This window comes from Mercurialis annua, linkage group LG1-X (assembly GCF_937616625.2).
Source record: "Mercurialis annua linkage group LG1-X, ddMerAnnu1.2, whole genome shotgun sequence".
Lineage (NCBI taxonomy): Eukaryota > Viridiplantae > Streptophyta > Magnoliopsida > Malpighiales > Euphorbiaceae > Mercurialis > Mercurialis annua.
The window spans coordinates 2,154,459-2,174,313 of record NC_065570.1 but is presented as its reverse complement, the minus strand read 5'-3'; the positions used below and the strand labels follow the sequence as shown (position 1 = coordinate 2,174,313).

Genomic DNA, 19,855 nt, shown 5'->3' with positions numbered 1-19,855 from the left:
TATTTTATTTATTTAATTATTACAGTTTATATTGTAACGGTTTCACCAAATTAATCAAATTTTTAAAATTAATAATTCAATCATCTTATCGATTCTTAATTGAACCAACTGTTTGCTTACTCAGTTAGCTAGAAACATCGGATCTTGTGTGCGTTTGGTTCATCTTTTTGGTGGAGATTTTAACTTTTGTTTTTCAAAAAACTTCATTAAAGCATTTGGTGAAATTTTAAGAGCTTTTTGTAACTCTTTAAACCTTTAACAGTTACTGTTGGAAAAACTCCATTTTGTAGTTTTTTCCCAACAACCGATAGCTGTTTTAATATTTTAATTATTTAAATAAAAAAATTTCTATTAGAATACATCATTTCTTTAGTAGATGAAATTTTTTAATTTTATTTTTAAATACTTAATCATTTATAAAATATATAAAACTATTTTATTTATATTAGAACAAGTAATTAATAATTTTTTAAATAAATCATAAATTTATCAAAACAATTTCACACTATTGTTTGGTTATTATATGACTAAACCAAATTGAATAAGGAATGTTTATTTCAAAGAAAAACCTAAGTATCAGGCTATCAGCTAGCCCTAAAATTAATTTTCATATATATAATATGTGGTGTTAATTTCAAAGGAAAAACATACTTCAAGCACTAAGAATCATTATTTATATATACGTTGTGTTAAAAATCTACTAAAATAGACAATGTCAATTAGTTGGTTTTGATTCTGTAGCAAAAATATAAAAGTAATTAAAGAAGATGGGAATTTGAGGTGATCCACTCCAAAAGAAAGATGAAAATCATTTCATTTCGAAAATTCAAAAATTAAAATTCATAGAATTTGTTCTTTCAATTATAATTGTATATTATTCCAAACAGTAACATACAATCAATGCAAATTATAATTGTTATAAGTAGCTTCAATTAAAAACATCATCCATGAATTAATTTCTGATAAACTAGAAAATATTTTCATGCATTGGAGTAAATGGTATTGTATCTTAATTAAACATAATTATATTTGTTTGCTTCTGAAAAATCTTTCTCTCTCTTCCTCTGAAATCTTTCTAAAATCTTTTTACCTACACTCCATCTACAGTATTTATTGTCTTGAAGATCCCACTTCAGCCTTTACTCTACTTATACTAACCGTTATATCCTCTCTATCCCTTTCTTTATAAGTTCTCTTTGTCTGTTCTTATTCCTTTATACTTTCTCTCACTTTTTCTACTCACTTTTTATCGTTTTCATGGCTCATACAACTAAATTTTCGCAGTCCTCTTCCTCACATGCATCTGCAGATCCAGATCCAGTCATGCATGAGCTTATCAACAGTACCAATAATCTGACTGTCCAAGAGCCTAGACTGCGTCTTCCTCGTAGTTCACCATCAATACCTACTATTCAACACCTGGTGTTAGTGGGTAAATTTCTCCAGAAAAATACCCGCTTTACAGCGACTGCGATCCGTTATCAGGTTGATTCTTACTGGAATGTCCCTGGGAAAGTGGATATTGATAGAGCTGCTGCTGGTCTGTATACTTTTCGTTTTTATCATATGGATGCTTATCAATATGTTCTTCAAGGAAGGCCATGGTTCATTCTTAATCAGCTCATCATCATCAAAGACTGGCCATTACATATTCCCATTAAGCAGATCGATTTCTCAACCTCATGTTTTTGGGTTCAAGTTAGAGGTCTACCGCCGGATCAACTCAATGAAGAGGCGGCAAAGGAAATCGGCCGCCTTTTTCCTCTGTTCCTGGAGGTGGAATTTGATACAACAGCTCCGTTGTGGAGACAACAGGTGTTACGTATTAAGGTGGAGGTGGCTGTCAATGAACCTCTTCCTAAAGGTTTTACAAATCTCTCTGAGGATGATGTGGCATATTGGGTGTCTTTCCGTTATGAACTTCTCCCAGAATTTTGTTTTTTCTGTGGTATATTGGGTCACGTGAATAAAGAATGCTCCATGACAAAAGAGGCCGTGCAAGCAGTCACATCACCTGAAGGACGTCTTCCTTTTGGCCTTTTCCTAAAAGCTGAGATTTTTGATTATGAGTCTCCTTCTCCACCAGCAGCTTTTGGTCCTTCTCACTGGGAACCTGGCCCATCCAGCATGCAGTCTAAGCGCCAAGGTAAGCGCCCTGTTAATCCAGATATGGATATTTGTTTTCCTGTTCTTTGTTCTGGAACTACTACTGCACTTGCTCATCTTGCTGATATGATACCTATGGGCCCTACTTCTATGCCTGCTGAGTTCCACCCAACTATTACTTATCCACCGGTTTCTGTGGCGCCTCCAGTTTTTACTTATGCCACTATTGCCTCTACTGAAGCTCCGGCCATTACTTGCTCTCCACCCACCATGACTTCTTCAATGATGATGGATGATACAGTCTCTAATATGATGCAACTACCACCTCATATCTTTCGTTTACTTTCTCCCGAGTTGCAACAGAAATATATCCATTTCCAATCTCGTGATATTACTTCCTATCAACAGGCAGAGGTTGCTTTGGATTTACTGTATCCTAAAGCTAGTTTTACAGACTCTCTCATGGCTTCTTTTAGTCATCAAGATCGAGCAAACATGGCTATTCTGCTTAAAGAGATTGTCATTACTGAACTTTCTTTACCTCATTCTTTGGATGAGGTGCAACAATGGAACAATTGGCCGCCTTTACCAACTCAGAGTCGTCTCAATGTGAGGACTTGGAAGAAACTAGCTCGTCTGGGAGTCACTGAATCTCCATATGATGATACTACATCTTCTTCAACTGATTCTCATGATGGGAAACGCAAATGGGATCAATTTGTTATTCCCCCTTCAACTGAATTTGCTCCACCCAGGTCCAAGGTTTATATTACTGAAATCCTTTCCCCTATGGCTTCTGTTTCTACTTCCAGACCTTTACTTCCTCAGTTGGATCAGTCTTTGAATGCTTCAGACATGTTAGCATATTTACCATCTGGCCTGTTGGATGAAGGGGATAATGTTTGCAATTTGTCAAGGGATGAGACCAACCCACATTGGTCTCCAGGATTTCCATGAAGATTATCAGTTGGAATTGTCAGGGGTTGGGGAATCCCCTGACAATGAGGTATCTCAAATCTCTTTGTCGAGATTATTCTCCGGATGTTCTTTTTTTGATGGAAACGAAGAATTCAAGCCAGCGTGTCTTCAAACTGGTTCAACCTCTCCGCTTTCCACATCAGTTTTTTCTTGAACCTCAAGGAACTTCTGGTGGCTTTTTGATATTATGGACAGATAACATGCTTGTAAATATTCAGTATGTAGGATCATGTTTTATCATCTGTTCTGTAAAAAGACCTGATGGCTTTTGTTATGATGTTATTTTTTGTCACTTTAGTACTAGTTTTCAGATTAGATTAGTACAGTATCAGGAACTTTTGGCTTTACAACAATGTCTACTTTCAACTCATGTATTTCTTGGTGATTTTAATGACATTGTGGCACCTGCTGACAAATCAGGTGGCCTTCCTTATGTGTATGATGACCATGTTCCTTTTCTATCTTTCATTAATTCTCTTCACCTTTCTGATTTGGGTTTTTTTGGCACAAGATTCACTTGGTCTAATCATCGCCAAAGACCTTTTCATATCCAGGAGCGCTTAGACTGGGGTTTTAGTTCACAAGACTGGCTGTCTACATTCCCTAATACTACAATTACTCATTTGCCTGTTATGGCTTCTGATCACAATCCTTTATTACTTCAAACTCAAGTTTCTCCAATCATCCGCAAGCATAACTTTATTTTTGATCAGAGATGGGCACAACACATGGAAATTAAAGCACTGATAGAAGCTTCTTGGGCCTCTTTTATTCCAGGTTCTCCAATGTTTAGTGTTTATTCACGACTGAAATTCATTCGCCATCAACTAGTCCATTGGAGAAGTAATCAGTCTCTTAATGCATCCAAGCAAATTTATATTCTTCGAGAGCAAATATTGGCGGCTACCAATTCTACATCCTCTATTCCAAACTGGAATTATATTCATGACTTGGAATCTCAATTATTACAGGCCTACAAAGCTGAAGAATTACATTGGGCTCAAAAATCCAGACAATCGTGGCTTCGCTGTGGGGATCAGAATACAAAGTTTTTTCACTCAAAGACTAAACAAAGGCGTTCTTCTAATGCTATTTACAACCTACAAAATGACAATCAGATTTGGTTATCAACTCCACAGGATATTTCTACTCATATTCTGGATTATTTTCAACTGTTATTTACTACTTCAGCACCTTCTCTTGCTCATCATTCCATGGCTGGTTTTCCTAGTAAAGTTTCTACACCTATGAATAATATTCTTATTAAGCCAATTACATCTTCTGAGGTTAAAACTGCTCTTTGGGGAATCAATCCAAATAAAGCTCCTGGTCCTGATGGTTTGACTAGTTTCTTTTTTCAAACTTACTGGGATATCCTTCACAAGGACATTACTGCATCTATTCAGCAGTTTTTTAGTGGAGGTAAACTACTTAAGTCTTTTAATCATACTATACTCTCTTTGATTCCTAAGGTGCATAGTCCTAGTACTGTTAAGGATCTACGTCCTATAAGTCTTTGCTCAGTTTATTACAAGATTATCTCTAAGATCCTTACTACTAGGTTACAATCCATCTTACCGCAGATTTTAGACCCTTTTCAGAATGCTTTTGTTAAAGGTCGCTCTATTTCAGATAATATCTTAATTGTCCATGAAGTACTCCATTTCTTAAAGCAGAAGACAACTGGAATGCATGGTTCTTTAGCCCTCAAATTAGATATTAGTAAAGCCTATGATAGGCTGGAATGGGGTTATATTGAGTATATGCTCAGAGCCTGGGGTTTTCATGAATTATTTGTTTCATGGGTTATGGAATGTATTTCGACAGTTACTTATTCTATTCAAATCAATGGTCAACTTCATGGCTACTTTCATCCTTCCAGAGGCATTAGACAGGGTGACCCTTTATCACCTTTAATTTTTGTTTTATGTGCTGAAGGACTCTCTCATATGATTAAGCAGGCTTCACACTTGAACAGATTTACTGGTATCAGAATGAATAATTATGGCCCTACTTTAACTCATCTTTTCTTTGCTGATGATTCTATCCTTTTTACTGCTGCCACTGATTCTCAAATTGCTGTTATTCTGGATATTCTACATGATTATGCTGCTTTTAGTGGTCAACTCATCAACTATGATAAATCTGCCATTTTCTTTAGCAACAATGTTCCTAATTTCTGGCGAAACCATTTTGCTACAAGATTAGGAGTTCAACAAAGGGGCTTTGAAGGTACTTATTTGGGCATCCCTTCTTGTATACTGCCTTCTAAAAATGCTACTTTTGCTCCTTTACTTTCCAAGATTACTTCTAAGCTTCATGGTTGGAAAGAACAATTTTTATCCATGAGTGGTAAGGAAGTGTTGCTTAAAGCTATTATTGAGGCTATACCTGTCTATACAATGATGTGTTTTAAGCTGCCAGTTTCTTTCTGCCATCGAGTTAATAGTCTGAGCTCTCAATTTTGGTGGGGGCAATTACAAGAGGAACACAAATATCACTGGGTTTCATGGGACAGAATGTGTCACAGCAAATCTATTGGGGGATTAGGCTTTAAAGATCTAGTTGCTTTCAATCAGGCTTTATTAGCCAAACAGGTTTGGCGTTTGCTTCAGGATCCATCCTCCTTGGTTTTTCAAGTATATAAATCCAGATACTTTCCATTTGGTGATTTTTTTCATAGTCCTATTGGTAGACATCCTTCTTGGGGATGGAGGAGTTTGAAGTTTGGATCTTTGCTTTTACAACAAGGTCTCCGTTGGCAGGTTAATTCTGGTTCAAGCATTCGTTGCCTCACTGATCCATGGTTGCCTTCATCTTTTCCTTTTGTTCCTCGTCTCAAGCCAGGGGTTCTTACAATTTCAGTACCTGTTTTTGTTGCTGACCTGATGCATATTGATCACAAGACTTGGAACTTTCCTTTAGTGTGCTCTTTATTTGTTCCTGAGGATGCTCGGTTGATTTTATCTTTGCCTCTTACTTTATTTCCTCAACCGGATAGACTTATTTGGCACCAGCATCAACATGGCACGTATACAGTCAAATCAGGTTACCACTTTCTTTATAATCAACTTCATCCAGTGTCTCATATTCCAGGGTTCTCATCTAGTGATTGGAAGTTTTTATGGCATTTATCTATTCCTCCTAAAATTCGTATGTTTGTTTGGAGATGTTTACACAATGCTATACCTACTGGGGAGTTGTTATTACAACGATTCCAAGTTACATCAGTTTGCCCTCATTGTTCAGAACCGGAGAGTTTAATCCACCTGCTGTTTTCATGCCCTTTTGTCCAGCAAATTTGGTATGTCTCAAATCTGGCTCTTCGTACTGATTTTTTGCCATTAGCTTCCTTTCCTCAATTATGGCTGTATATTTCTACCCAAATGTATGCAATGCAGCCTTCCTTGGATTCTTTCACTCTTTTTTGTTTCCTATTATGGTATATATGGAAAACTAGAAATGCTGCAATTTTTCGAAAGGAATACATATCTATTGCAGATACTGTATCTTTGGCAACCCAGGCTTGGACAGAGTTTTTGGATATTACTGACTCAACCACTGTTTCAGATCTCCCTAATCATATTCCAGGTCCTCCTCCTATCAATACTATTCCTCCGGATTGTCTTTTTATTACAGTGGATGCTGCTACTGATAAGGGCCGTCAGTTTGGTGTTATTGCTTCAGTTGCTAGAAATTCTGCTGGTTTAGTTGTATCTCAGTTTACTTCAGTTTTTAGATCGATTTGGGATCCTGGAATTCTTGAGTTTTTAGCTGTCCGAGAGGCTCTAAACTGGGCAATTTCTAATAACTGGTCTTCAGTTTTAATAGCAGGAGATGCTCTTCAGGTTGTTCAATCACTTAATTCTCATACTCTTCAACTAGCAAGTGCTTGGGGAATTTGTAGAGATATTTGGCATCTTCAATCTTTTTTCCAATCTTGTAGTTTTTATTACATTCCTAGATCTTTTAATTTTTTAGCTCATAATTTAGCTAAAGCTTGTAAAGTTTCTTTTCTGTAATCCTAGTTATAACTCTACCTTGTATGATCTTTATATCAATCTACTTATCTTTGGAAAAAAAAAAACATAATTATATTTGGATTAAACAAATTACAAATATTATATATAATTTTTTTTATAAAATCTATGAAATTTTCTCAACAGATCTCAACTATGAGACCACATCTCTAAACCTTATATATTTAGACTAATTTTTATTCGAAATAGTGATATGTTTCTTACGAGAGACAAATTCTAACCCTAAATTTTAAACGGGTAAATACATAAATATAATTCGAACTCGCGATTTCACTTAAGTCAAAAAAACGCTTTATCAATTCACTTGTGCTTTGAGTTAATATAATATGTAATTTAGTAGGCTTTGACATATATTAAAACGTCAAAATCAATAATAAGAGGGAATGATTAGACCAAATTCAAAGTCTATATAGTAAACTTTTATAAATTTCATAATAGAAACGCTCTTGAAACACGTGTACAAATGATGTCATCAGGACTAGTGGCCGATACGTCACCGTCTGAAGGTTTAAAGAGAGAATGTCAAACTTTATAGTTTAACTTTAATCAAATTAATTTTCTGGACAAATATAAAGAAATATGGACTTCTTTTTAATCTTAATTTAATTTGGGTTTACAAAAGAATACATTCTCTTTTTTCTTTTTTGTTATTTCAAAAATAAATCAGAAAATTTCTGAGTAGTACTAACCTAAAATGAAGGTAACAAGGATTTAGACCCACGGCTACATTTCGTTTTTCAAATATACAATGATTTTAAAATTTTATCGGTTTGTCAAATATATTTACAACTCATGTGGTGCAATTTTTTTATCCATGTATATAAAATTTATTCTATTTTTTTTGAAGCTAAATGTAATTTATTCTATTTAGTATAAATAGCATTGTGTAATATCAGGTACAAACTAAAATAAATATATTTAAATAAGATAATAGATTTTTCAATTATGATATATTAAAGATAAACTGAAAATAAAATAAAAATACTGTTGTTGATGTTCGTTACAGCAAATCATATTTTTGTTTTCTAAATCTTATTTCTCAACCTCAAGTAGATTACTCCTTCTGTTTTTTACAACTGTCCTTTTTAAAAAAAATTGTTCCAATTTTTTTCTCAATTACAAATTTTAATAATCAGTTTTAATATTTTTATAGTTGTCTTTTAATTTAATTAGTGGAGCAGAGAGAATACTTATTAACATATAAACTTTTATTATATATATATATATATATATATATATATATATAAGTTTATTCTGTTATTTATTCGGAATTTTAATGATTTTTTTAATATGAATATTTTGTTAAAAATGAACGATTAAAAAGAAACAGAGGGAGTAGTGAGTAGTTTAGTGACAAATTAGTGAGTAAATTAGTCTTAAATAAAGCATTAGTTATGTTTTGTGTTGTTGACTGACTATGTTTAATTAGCTCTTTGGGGACTTACAAGTTATTAGGTATATCTAAGAAAATCATGTGAGTCAATATGTGGAAACAGAGTAGAATTGTCAAGGAGGTAGAGAGGCAGTTACATATTTATCTTAATTTCTACATTAAATCTCCTCTCATTATCCAAATCAATTACTGAGATTAAAAAAAAATATTACTATTAAGATATTTTAACTCTTGTGTCTAAAAGTGGTAAAGTGGCTTAGAATTGAAACAATACAAAATACATATAACGGTAGATTTTATATCACATTTCTTAACTATTTCCCTAGATGAAAAAAATGATAGATGAAAAAAAAAAAGATAAATCAAAGAGCAAATTACGCTAAAATCTTTGAACTATATCATAATTAACAGTTTGTTACCCCTTATTTTAAAAGTCTATTTAATGGTCTTTCAATTTTAATTCTGTTAACTATAAGGTCTCTCTGTTAGTTTCAACACTTATTTTCAAACGATTTGATATCCCACCTTTTATTTTGTGAACGATTTGGTCCTTCACTTTTAATTTTATTAAACGATTTGATCCCTCACTTTTAAACGATTTAGTACCCGAGTTTCAATCCGTTAAACGATTTAGTCCCTCAAATTAACAGAAGAATCTTTCAGTTAACGGAATTAAAACTGAAGGACCATTAAGTAGACTTTTGAAACAAGGAGCACCGAACTGTTAATTATGGTATATCTCAAGAGCTTTTAAGTAATTTTCTCTAAATCAAATTAGTATAAATAAAATATCATGATAAATTTATTTATCCTACATTTTCTATAATTTTAATTTGTATTTAACATTCAAAAATAAAAATACACTGAATGGTATAAACAAGATTTTTTTTTTAATTTTTTAAAAATATATTCAAGTCTTTTAAAAGTTCTAATCTAACTAAATTTGACAAATTCTTTGTAAATCTATCCATTTTATCAAAATTAATTTAATTATGCTTATAATAGCAATTGCATATGTGAAGTGTTTTCAAAAGAATTTGTTAATTGGAATCACATAATTCAAATGAATCAATTTTTAAAAATATCAAATTGATTTTAAAAATTGGATAGATTTCTAACGAATTAGACAAATTGAGATAGATTTACCACTTTTAAAAAGTTTGAATATATCTAACCAAAAACTGACATTATATATATATATACATATACATATATATATATATATATATATATATATATATATATATATATATATATATATATATATATATACATATATAGGGTTAATTCCATAGAACATCATGACCTTTATTCGAAATTTCATTTTAATCACGACTTTTAAAAGGTTCCATATAAAATCATAAACTTTTATTTTTTTAAATCTATCACCAAATCAATTTATAGTGTATTTTTGCTGACGTGTCCACCGGAATCCTGCGGATTTGAAAAAAAAATAAAAGGTAAAAACACCGGAAAACTAATCGGTGATACATTTGAAAAAAATGAAAGTTCATGGTTTTATATGACAATTTTTAAAAATCGTGATTAAAATGAAACTTCGTGTAAAATTCATGATTTTTTATAGAATTAATATATATATATATATATATATATATATATATATATATATATATATATATATATATATATTACAACAAACCATAACATATGATCAATGCAAATTCATATACATCGCGAGGGCCATTAAAAAGAAACAGCTTGAATTAAAAAACATCATACATGAAAAAAATTCTGATAAAATGTAAAAGATATTCAAGGACTTAAGTAATAATTTATCTCTTCATTTATAAATAATAAATAATTATCTTATAAATTAATTTAGTGAGCAAATCAGTTATTAAATTTAATGATTATAAACAATAAACATTATTTTAGCAAATTAGCTTATAATTAAGGAGGTAAATTGTCAAATGAAAAAATAATTAGTTTACAAATTGAAAGGGCAAATTAGTAAAATGGCTAATTATTCACAATCATCAAATTCGTGTAGTAATTATTCATTATTTACAAGTTGAGGGGATAATATTAATGGATATTTGAACATTGCAGTGAATGGTATCATATCTTAATTAACACAATAAACAAATTACAAATAATATATGTAATGTATTGTATATAGTATTTGAAAAATATTAAATTGTCAATATCAAAATGAAGAGAGAGAATGATTAGACCAAATTCAAAGCCAATTTAGTAAATTTTTATAAATCTAAACGCTCTTACATCGCGGGTACATATATATGATGTAAGAAGACTAGTGGTCGATACGTCACCGTCTTCAGATTTATCCATCTTCCTGAACTTAAGTCGCAATATGCCCCTAAACTTATAAGTAATGGACAATTAACATATAAATTAATTTAGTAGGCAAATCAGTACACGAACTTGATGATTATGAGCAATTTCCTCATTTTGGTAATTTGCCCATTTAATTTGTAAATTACTTGTATTTTAAATTGGCAATTTACCTCCTAAACTTATAAGTTAATTTGCCAACAAAATTAATTTATGTGTTAATTTCCCATTACTTACAAGTTGAAGGGGCAAATTGCTATTTAAACCCATCTTTCTGTTAAAGACAATGTAAACTTTAATCAAATTGTTTTAGCCTAATTACTCAAAACACCACCTAACTTTTTTAAATTTATACCATAATCTAAAAAATATTTAATCATACAATATTTTGAATTTTTACGTTTCACCTCTACCCCAAACAAAAATACAACTGATGATATTAAAAATTACTAAATAAAAAGATTATATTTTATATTTTTATGTTCTGAAAAATATAAAAAATCCTTTTAACTATAAAAATATTTAAATAAATTCTAATAATTAATTAATTTTTAAATAAAAAATAAGAAAAATTTGGCGGCCATCAAAGAGCTTCCGCTACTCTTTTTTACCAGAGAAGGAGCATCAGCTTTTTCTCAGATTTGGAGTAGGAGTTCTTTCTCCAAATCGGAGAAGAAGTACAGCTCCATCTCTGATCCGATAGTTGGAGTTTATTTTTTTGTAAAAAAATTATTTTTTTTACAAAACTATACAAAATATTATTAGTATTTAATTTTTTTGAAAAAAGGTTTTTTTGTGTTATTAGAGTTTATTTTTTCGTAAAAAACTAATTTTTAAAAATTATATGAAATCTATTATTATTATTTAATTTTTTTTGAAGAAGATATTTTTGTACTATTAATAATATTAACATTTTATTAGAATATAGGTTAAAAATGAAGGACTAATTTAAATTTTTTAAAATAAAAATAGGTCAATTTAAATTTTTAAAGTAGAGGTGAAATATAAAAATTCAAAATAGGGTGTAATTGAATTTTTTTAAAAATAAAAAATTAATAAAAAATGTTAGAAGATGAGATTTTTTTTAAATTATTAGGCTAATTATTTTTATGAATAATATGAACTTTTTTTTAAATATATTCTTTTCTTTTCTCTCTTTATTTCAAAATAAAAAAGTTCCATATACTAACATTAGAATTAGATAATCTATTGTTGATTTTAAAAAGAAAAAAATATTTCAAATTGTTAAACATTTGCTAGATACTTTCAGCAAATAAAAGTGGAAACCAACCTTGTGGAAAATAACAAATAAACGACAACTGTTCATTTTTATTTTATACATCCCCTTCGACCTCTACCTTAAACTTCACTAAATTTTCTATAATTTCAAAACAGTCGCTAAATTTTCTAATTTTTGTGGCAGTGCCATTCACGGCTCTTATAGACAAAACTACCATATATTTTTTAACGGTTGTGATTCAAAAAAAAAAAACAATTGCAGCGTCACAACCAACCTTGTGGAAAATAACAAATAAGCGACAACTGTTCATTTTTATTCTATTTTATTGGCTAATAATCACCCATCCCCCTCGATCTTTACCCGAAATTTTCACTAAAATTCCTATACTTTCAAAACGGTCACTTAATCCCCTAATCTTTGTGGCGGCACCATTCACGGCCCTTATAGATGAAACTACCTTTAATTTTTTGGCGGCTGTGATTTAAAAAAAAAGTTGCGGCCCCACTTATCAGTTGACACGTCATTTAATGTTAAAAAATTGAAACGCCCAAAATACCCCTAAAAGAATTAAACCAAACCAAAATTCAACCACACTCAATCAAACCTAACTCACCGGTCAACCTATTTACCACCAACCACTAACCCGAACCACTCACCGCAACCAAACTGCCTCCTCCGGTCATCTTTTCAGGTGAGAAAACGACTAAATTCGTCGTCTTCTCAACACCAGAGAAAACGAGTAGCAGCTCGTCTTCTCACAACCGGAGAATACGAACAACAACTCGTCTTCTCTGAGAAGATGACGAGCTTGGTCTATTTCTCACATGAGAAGATGACCAGAGACGGCGTTTCGATTGCGGTGAGTGGGTGGTTTGAATGGGTGATTTGGTTTGGTTTTTTATTTTTATTTTCAATTAAATTTCAATAGTTGTAGAGAGATTTTGGGTGTTTCAATTTTTTTAGATATTTGGGCACGTGTCAGCTGACACGTGGCGCCGTCATTTTTTTTATAGAATTACAACCGCAAAAAAAAAACGGCGCTGAAGGGTATTTTTGTCCATAAGGACCGTGAATGAGCGCCGCCACAAAGGTTAAAGAGTTTAGTAACCGTTTTGAAAATATAGAGGGTTTGTGAAGTTTAGGATAAAGGTGTAGGGGGTTGAGTAATTATTAGCCTATATAATTACTGAAGTTTCATTCATTACTTAAATGGTTATTCCTACCGTATAGAATAATTTTTGCGATTTTCATAATTTAAACACATGTTACTATTTATTTTTAATATTAACACAACATTTTTTTATTTATAAGCCTAAATCCAGTTTCTTTTTCCGCCATTGGAATTCATATGGCTCGCAAGATTGCCTTGTCAGAGTAAACGTGGTCTTCTCTATGCGACATTGTTTTAGACTATTCCTACTATATAACACCAATTTTAGTATTTTTTTTTACAATTTAAGCACGAACTACCAAAAAATGGCACCAAGTTTGCACCTCGTTTAGCATCAGATTTTGTCGCTAAATTTTGATGTCTTATTCCTGTTCAATTTAGTGACAGAATCCGTCGCTAATCCGTTGCTAAATCATTGTTTTCTATAGTAGTGGTTTTTATGTTTTTGCCTTCGTATTCCGATATTCCTATTAATATAATAGTTTTATTTCAAATTAAATTTAAAAAGCCTTAAATAAAGCTTTAATTTGTGTCTTCTCCTGTTGATCATGTTTAATTAGCTTCCACTGAACATATTTATCAGCTACTTTAAATTTTAAGCACCATTTGACTATTATTAAGAAAATAATCTGAATATGTGGAAAGAGAGTAGAATTGTCACGAGGATAGAGTGTAATATCCTGTATTTTTTCGACATGTTCTGATGAGTTTCCGATCATGTTTTGAGTCATGCGTGGACTCGAGTTATCGTACATTAATTCTTTTATGGTTCGTTCGAAAGTTCAGGTTGTGTTTGGCTTGTGGTTTAACCAATCTTTTGGTTGAATCTCATATGTGTCCCGTTTATGCTCCAAGAAGCACGAGCGTGCCTCTTGGTGTCGACGCATGAGCGTGGGATATTAAACTCCCTGGGTCACTCAAGTCTCAGGAAATCTCAAAAAGGTCACTAAAGTCAATTTTCTTACGAAATGATCACTGAACTATACCTTTTATTATAAAAGGGTTCATCTATATAAAACGATGTAAAAACATAACATTTTTGCTTACGTGGCAAGCCAAAATTACAAAAAGAAACATAGTTCAATGACCTTTTTTTAATAAAAGGTATAATCCAATGACTTTTTTGTAATTCACGAAAAGTTTAGTGTTCTTTTTGTAACAACAGAAATATTTTTGTAATAAAAGGTATAGTTCAGTGACCACTTTGTAAGAAAATTGACTTTAGTGACCTTTTTGAAATTTCATGAGACTTGAGTGACTTAGGAAGTTTAATATCCCACGAGCGTGCTTCTTGGTGTCGACGCACGAGCGTGCTTCTTGGTGTCGACGCACGAGCGTGCACCTAGGTTGCACGTTCGTGCATCAGGTCTTCTTGGTGCACAAACTTTGTCACGACCCAAATTATTGAGCCGCGACCGGCGCTAGGGAACGGGAGTGGTAGCTCCGGAACCCGTAGCAAGCCTAAAACCATTATAAATTTTTCGCGAATAAAACATCTTATTATGTATAATACGTTTTCAGAAATCTTTCTTAAGTAATATAATTCAAATATCAAAATATCACCTTCCTTTCCTGAAAATGTTCGCAGCACAATTCTTAGAAACCAGGGTCTTACCGAGCGATATCTCATATCCAGCACCGCCCTGTTTCTAGTCATAATCATAACCAATTCCTCTCAAGGCAATTGGTACAAAATTCAAACGGATAAAACGTCATCTTTATAAACAACTTATCTATAAAATTATATCAGAGTTTACTTTTCAAATACCGTTTGAAATTAAATCATAAATCTTATACTGACACCTACTGACTACTGCAGCTCTATAAAAACTCGCACTTTGTGTAAGCCAAAAGGTTGCCGACACAAAGGAGATGGTCTGTCTGATCCGACTCCGGTAACCTGAAAACAACAATGGTGAGGGGTCAGTATTTGGGAAAATACTGAGTGAGTCGACATTTACTAACAGTATTATAAAACATATAAACATGTATATGATCCGTACGAAACTAATATCCTAGCATGCGACACATCTCTCGAATAATCATATATCGTTCAACCCAATCATAAATATCAATTGCGAGTCCAACTCGCTGGTGGCCCAGCCACTAGATACGGGGACTTCCAGGCTACACCGTAGCCGAGTTCACTCTGCGTATCGAAATCATAACCCAATCGTGAATTTCATATTCATCAACAGCTCCCAGCTGTGTCAAGTCATTTCTCAATGCAAACATACTAGACTGACTCGATACTGGTGATCACACAGCCTATTGACACCCAATAGGTAGCTAGTTTCTTCGGATCGCATACTAGTTCTCGCATATAGAAATTAAATAAACATATAACGTCCAATCAATTGTATATAATGCGATGCGTATAAACAATATACGTATATATATGAAAATAACTTATATACTAATAATACGCGAAAGTAAATTGCCACTCACAGTGACCGCTATCCCAAAACTGCATTAATATAATCCCGCATGCGTAAGCTCCATGCGTTGTCCAATCACGTATCCATTCCCGCTAACTGGCTTGATAGCTTGTCGGTACGTCAGTTACTTAATCGAGTTACCTATACGTTTAATCCATAAACGTTAACTTAGTATCAAAACCCTAAGTTATAAACTTAGGTTAACTTAATCGTACTTCAAATACGATTCTTAACTTTGATAATCTCTTAATCACACTTCTCTTTTAAACGTCCTAGTTTACGTTTTGATATTCAATCGAATCACGATTGATTACACGACTTGAAATTGTTTGAAATCGAGTTTCTGCGTCGCGTCAGGGCCCAGAAAGCCCAAAACTAACAATTCCCGCTAACGAAGGACTGCACGTTCGTGCAGCAGTGTACTGCACGATCGTGCAGTTGCTGTGCTGCACGTTCATGCAGTACGCTGCACGATCGTGCAGTTGCTGTGCTGCACGTTCGTGCAGCACTTGCTACACGTTCGTGCAGCCTTTGGCTGCACGATGTGCAGCCCCGGGGTTCATTCCCCGGGCCATTTCCGACGTGCTTAAACGTCCAAAATCGATTCTAGCACGACTTCCATTAATAACCATCTCAAATATCATCAAAAACGCCAATAGAAACGCGATTACGATTCGTTTAATTCGTTAAAACGAAATAATCCTTATTTATCAATTCTCATAATAAAAACATCAAGCTTACCTCGATTTGAAGCTTAGCGATGATAGAGAATCGAATTCTGAACGAATCGATATAAAGAACTTGCGATTTGAGCGAGAAACGGCGAAACGGCGGCGGAACGAATCGATCGCCAAAACCTTTCTTCTTCTCTCTGTTTCATTCTTCTGATTCTCATCTTCTTTCCTTACTCTTAAGGAAAGGTTATATATGTATGGCTAATTAACATTTTGATCCCTCATTTCTTTAACTCAAACCATTTCTCTTTTAAACTTTCTAATTTAACCAAATGGTTAAATTATTCTTTTAACTCGATTGCTTACGTATTATTTATATTCATATAAATAATACTAACTCAATATTATTACTTTCCGTCAAAATCTTTTAATTACTATTCTCGAGGCTTAATTGACTAATTTACACTTTCGCCCTTAAACTTCTCAAAAGTGACAATTTAGCCCAAAACGCATCCGCGTCCAATTTTTAAAAGGTCTCCGATTGACCCGAAACTTTTACCACATATACTATAAAACGTTTCGCGGACCTTGGCGAAATAATATCCCTTCGGGTTTTATATGGTTAAATTACCATTTTAGTCCCTGTACTTTATTTTGCGACTTTCTTAGTATTTTTCTTTTCCAATTCTAATTCCAACTTTTAAAACTGAAATATAATATTAAATCTTTCACAATAATCCTTTCGAGTCCGTCCTGCTAAAATTTAATATTTATCCTAATTTCTCGGAAATCTTTCTGACATCGCCATTCTAGCGACTTAACACTGGACACGTGGTCCAATTAAATACTTAAATATTTTGGGGTATTACATTCTTCCCCCCTTATAAAAATTCGTCCTCGAATTTTCATACACTTTCTTAACTTATCTTAAACCATTAACATCTTGAACTCTCTTCATAATAAGTACACCGTGTTCACTTCACCACGCTTATAAGTGCGTGGAATTATCATTCCAGCTATCTGCTTCTTGTACCATGATAGGAGTATTTTTACTCCTATCTTTAGCGTCGTTTCCGCATGCTTTATTAACGTTTTATCACGGTTTTATGGTATTTCGTATGCCTTATTACGTGTTTTAGTATTTCAGGTACTTAGGAGCATTGCGGAAGCATTTTGGTGCAAAAGTTGGAAAAGACGACAAAAGCGATGCGGAAGCTCATTTGCAAATCTGAAAAGCTGACCCCGGGGCACTAATTGACCAATTTGGACTAGCTCGAAGCCTCAAATGAACTCGTGATCTTCATGAAAGTTAAAGTAGACGTCCTGAGCTTTCCAACGGTTCAAGAATCGACTGAATCGGACATTTCTACACCGAGTTACGAAGGTTTGAAGATCGAGATTTGGAGCAGAAAATGGCAGCTCGAATCGGGCTTCTCATTTAGCCCAAGGAGCTCTATTCGAACTTGGGCTTGCTGGAATGGGGAAATCTTAATTCAAGATGCATTAAGGCTTTATTAATTTGCTATTTTGGGCCCAACACATGTGTAATTGAATGTTTGTCTTTTTCCTTCTTTTGTAAGTACTATATATATGTGGCCTTATCTTTATTTTAGGTATAGAAGATTTTGCTAGACATTATTCTATTTTGTACTTTTGAATCTTCTCCTAATTTTAGAAATCCCCAAGTGTAGTCCTTACCTTCTTCAATAGAATTTCCAGATTTTCATATTTTCCTCCATTGTTGAATACTTAAGCTTTTTCTATTGAAGATTTATTCTCATTTTATTATTGAAGTATTATCTTCTTGAATGTTATTGGCTTGGGTTTCTACAAAGGTAACTAGATCTATCTCTCAATGATTTATTATTCTATTTGCTTGATGTTTGTTGTTTTAGCCATGGTTGGCTAAACCCCATGTTTGGGGGTTAATTTGAATCTTAGTTGTGTATGATTGGGTTAGGGTTTTGGGGTTGTGTTGATTGTTCTAATTAAGGAACCTAAAGCTTGCTTAGATTAGCTACCTAAGTATTGTTCTTAAATTAATTCTCACCTTGAGAGAGGGTTTATTAGTTGGATTTGATTAATTAGAGACTTAATTAGTAACACCATGAGAGTGGGTTAGTAATTAGGTGGCCTATGAGTTGTGATTTATTTGTTAATTGCCTCTATTTGCGTTTGGTGCTACGAGAGTAGGTTAAGCTCGATTAGTTGCGGTTTTGTAGCTCCTTGAGGCTCGAGAGAGCGGGAGTTGCGGTCTAGAACACTCGGTCCTCGTTTAGAACCCTAAACCCGATACCCTTGATTGCATGACCTAGGAGGATTATTAGCTCCCAAACCTCTTTATCACTTGAATTTCGTTAATTATTATAGTGTTTACTCGTTTCTTTAAATTAGTAATTTGTTAATTCCTAGATAGCATAAGTTTTTAGTAGTTGGTTGATTGGTTCATTAAGAAAAACACTTATTCTCTTGCTAAACGAATTGAATCGCAACTAAGTTCATTCTCATCGATAATCACTCTTGAATTCACTCCTTGTGGGATCGATAACTCGGACTTAGGTCCACTCTATTACAAGTTGGGGTTTTTTCTCAACAAGTTTTTGGCGCCGTTGCCGGGGAGTGACGAGTGTTTATTGATTGATTGAAATTAGTTATTGTTCGGTCGAGTTAGCTTTATTTTCTGTTTTTTATCACTTTTGTTGTTTTTGCTTCTTTCCGGATTTACGCGTGGTTTGCTTGTTGTTGTTTGTGTAGGGGATCAACTATAGTGTATGCACAATACACGAAGGGTCAATCTTCCGCTAGAACCGTTTCAAGACAACCTCGGGAGATTTGAAAGAAGTGTGAGAAGGGAGAATCGTAGACCCGTTATCATGGAACGTGGGGATGATAACTATGAGGAGGAGCATTATCACCCTCAAGTCGATGGAGTGAGGCAACATCCGCCTCCTCCACTCGATGAGAGGAATCGGCAAGAGCAACAAGGGGACAATCACCCTCAAGTTCAAGGCCATCAAGCACAAAGACAAACTTTGGGGGATTTCTTCCTCCCGGATGTGGATAATGCTACCTATGGGTGCTTTGCAAGACCGGTCACCGCGGCTACTTTTGAGATCAAGCCTAGCACGATTCAACTCCTAGAGAATCGGTGCCAATTCTTTGGGTTACCAAGTGAGGATCCGAATGAACACATAGCCAAGTTCTTGGGAGTGTTGGACACATTCAAGCTCCATAATGTCACCTCCGATCAAATCAAGCTTCGAATGTTTCCGTTCTCACTAAGAGACAAGGCTAGCTTGTGGCTTCGATCACTTCCTAATGCATCTATCCACAATTGGCGGGATCTTGCTCAAGCTTTCCTTCACAAGTACTTTCCAATGGGGAGAACCGCGAAGTTGACAAAGGACATCATTGATTATTACCAATATGAGGGAGAATCTCTCTATGAAACTTGGGAGAGGTTCAAGGATCTCCAAAGGCACGTACCTCATCATCGGCT

General features: G+C 33.5%; 1 non-coding gene across 1 annotated transcript; it reads right to left on the bottom strand.

Annotated features, from left to right (window-relative positions):
- Positions 1-19,748: 19,748 nt before the first annotated feature.
- On the bottom strand, positions 19,749-19,855 carry LOC126666466 (small nucleolar RNA R71). The gene has a single exon (XR_007637963.1). It is a non-coding gene; the product is annotated as a small nucleolar RNA R71 (small nucleolar RNA).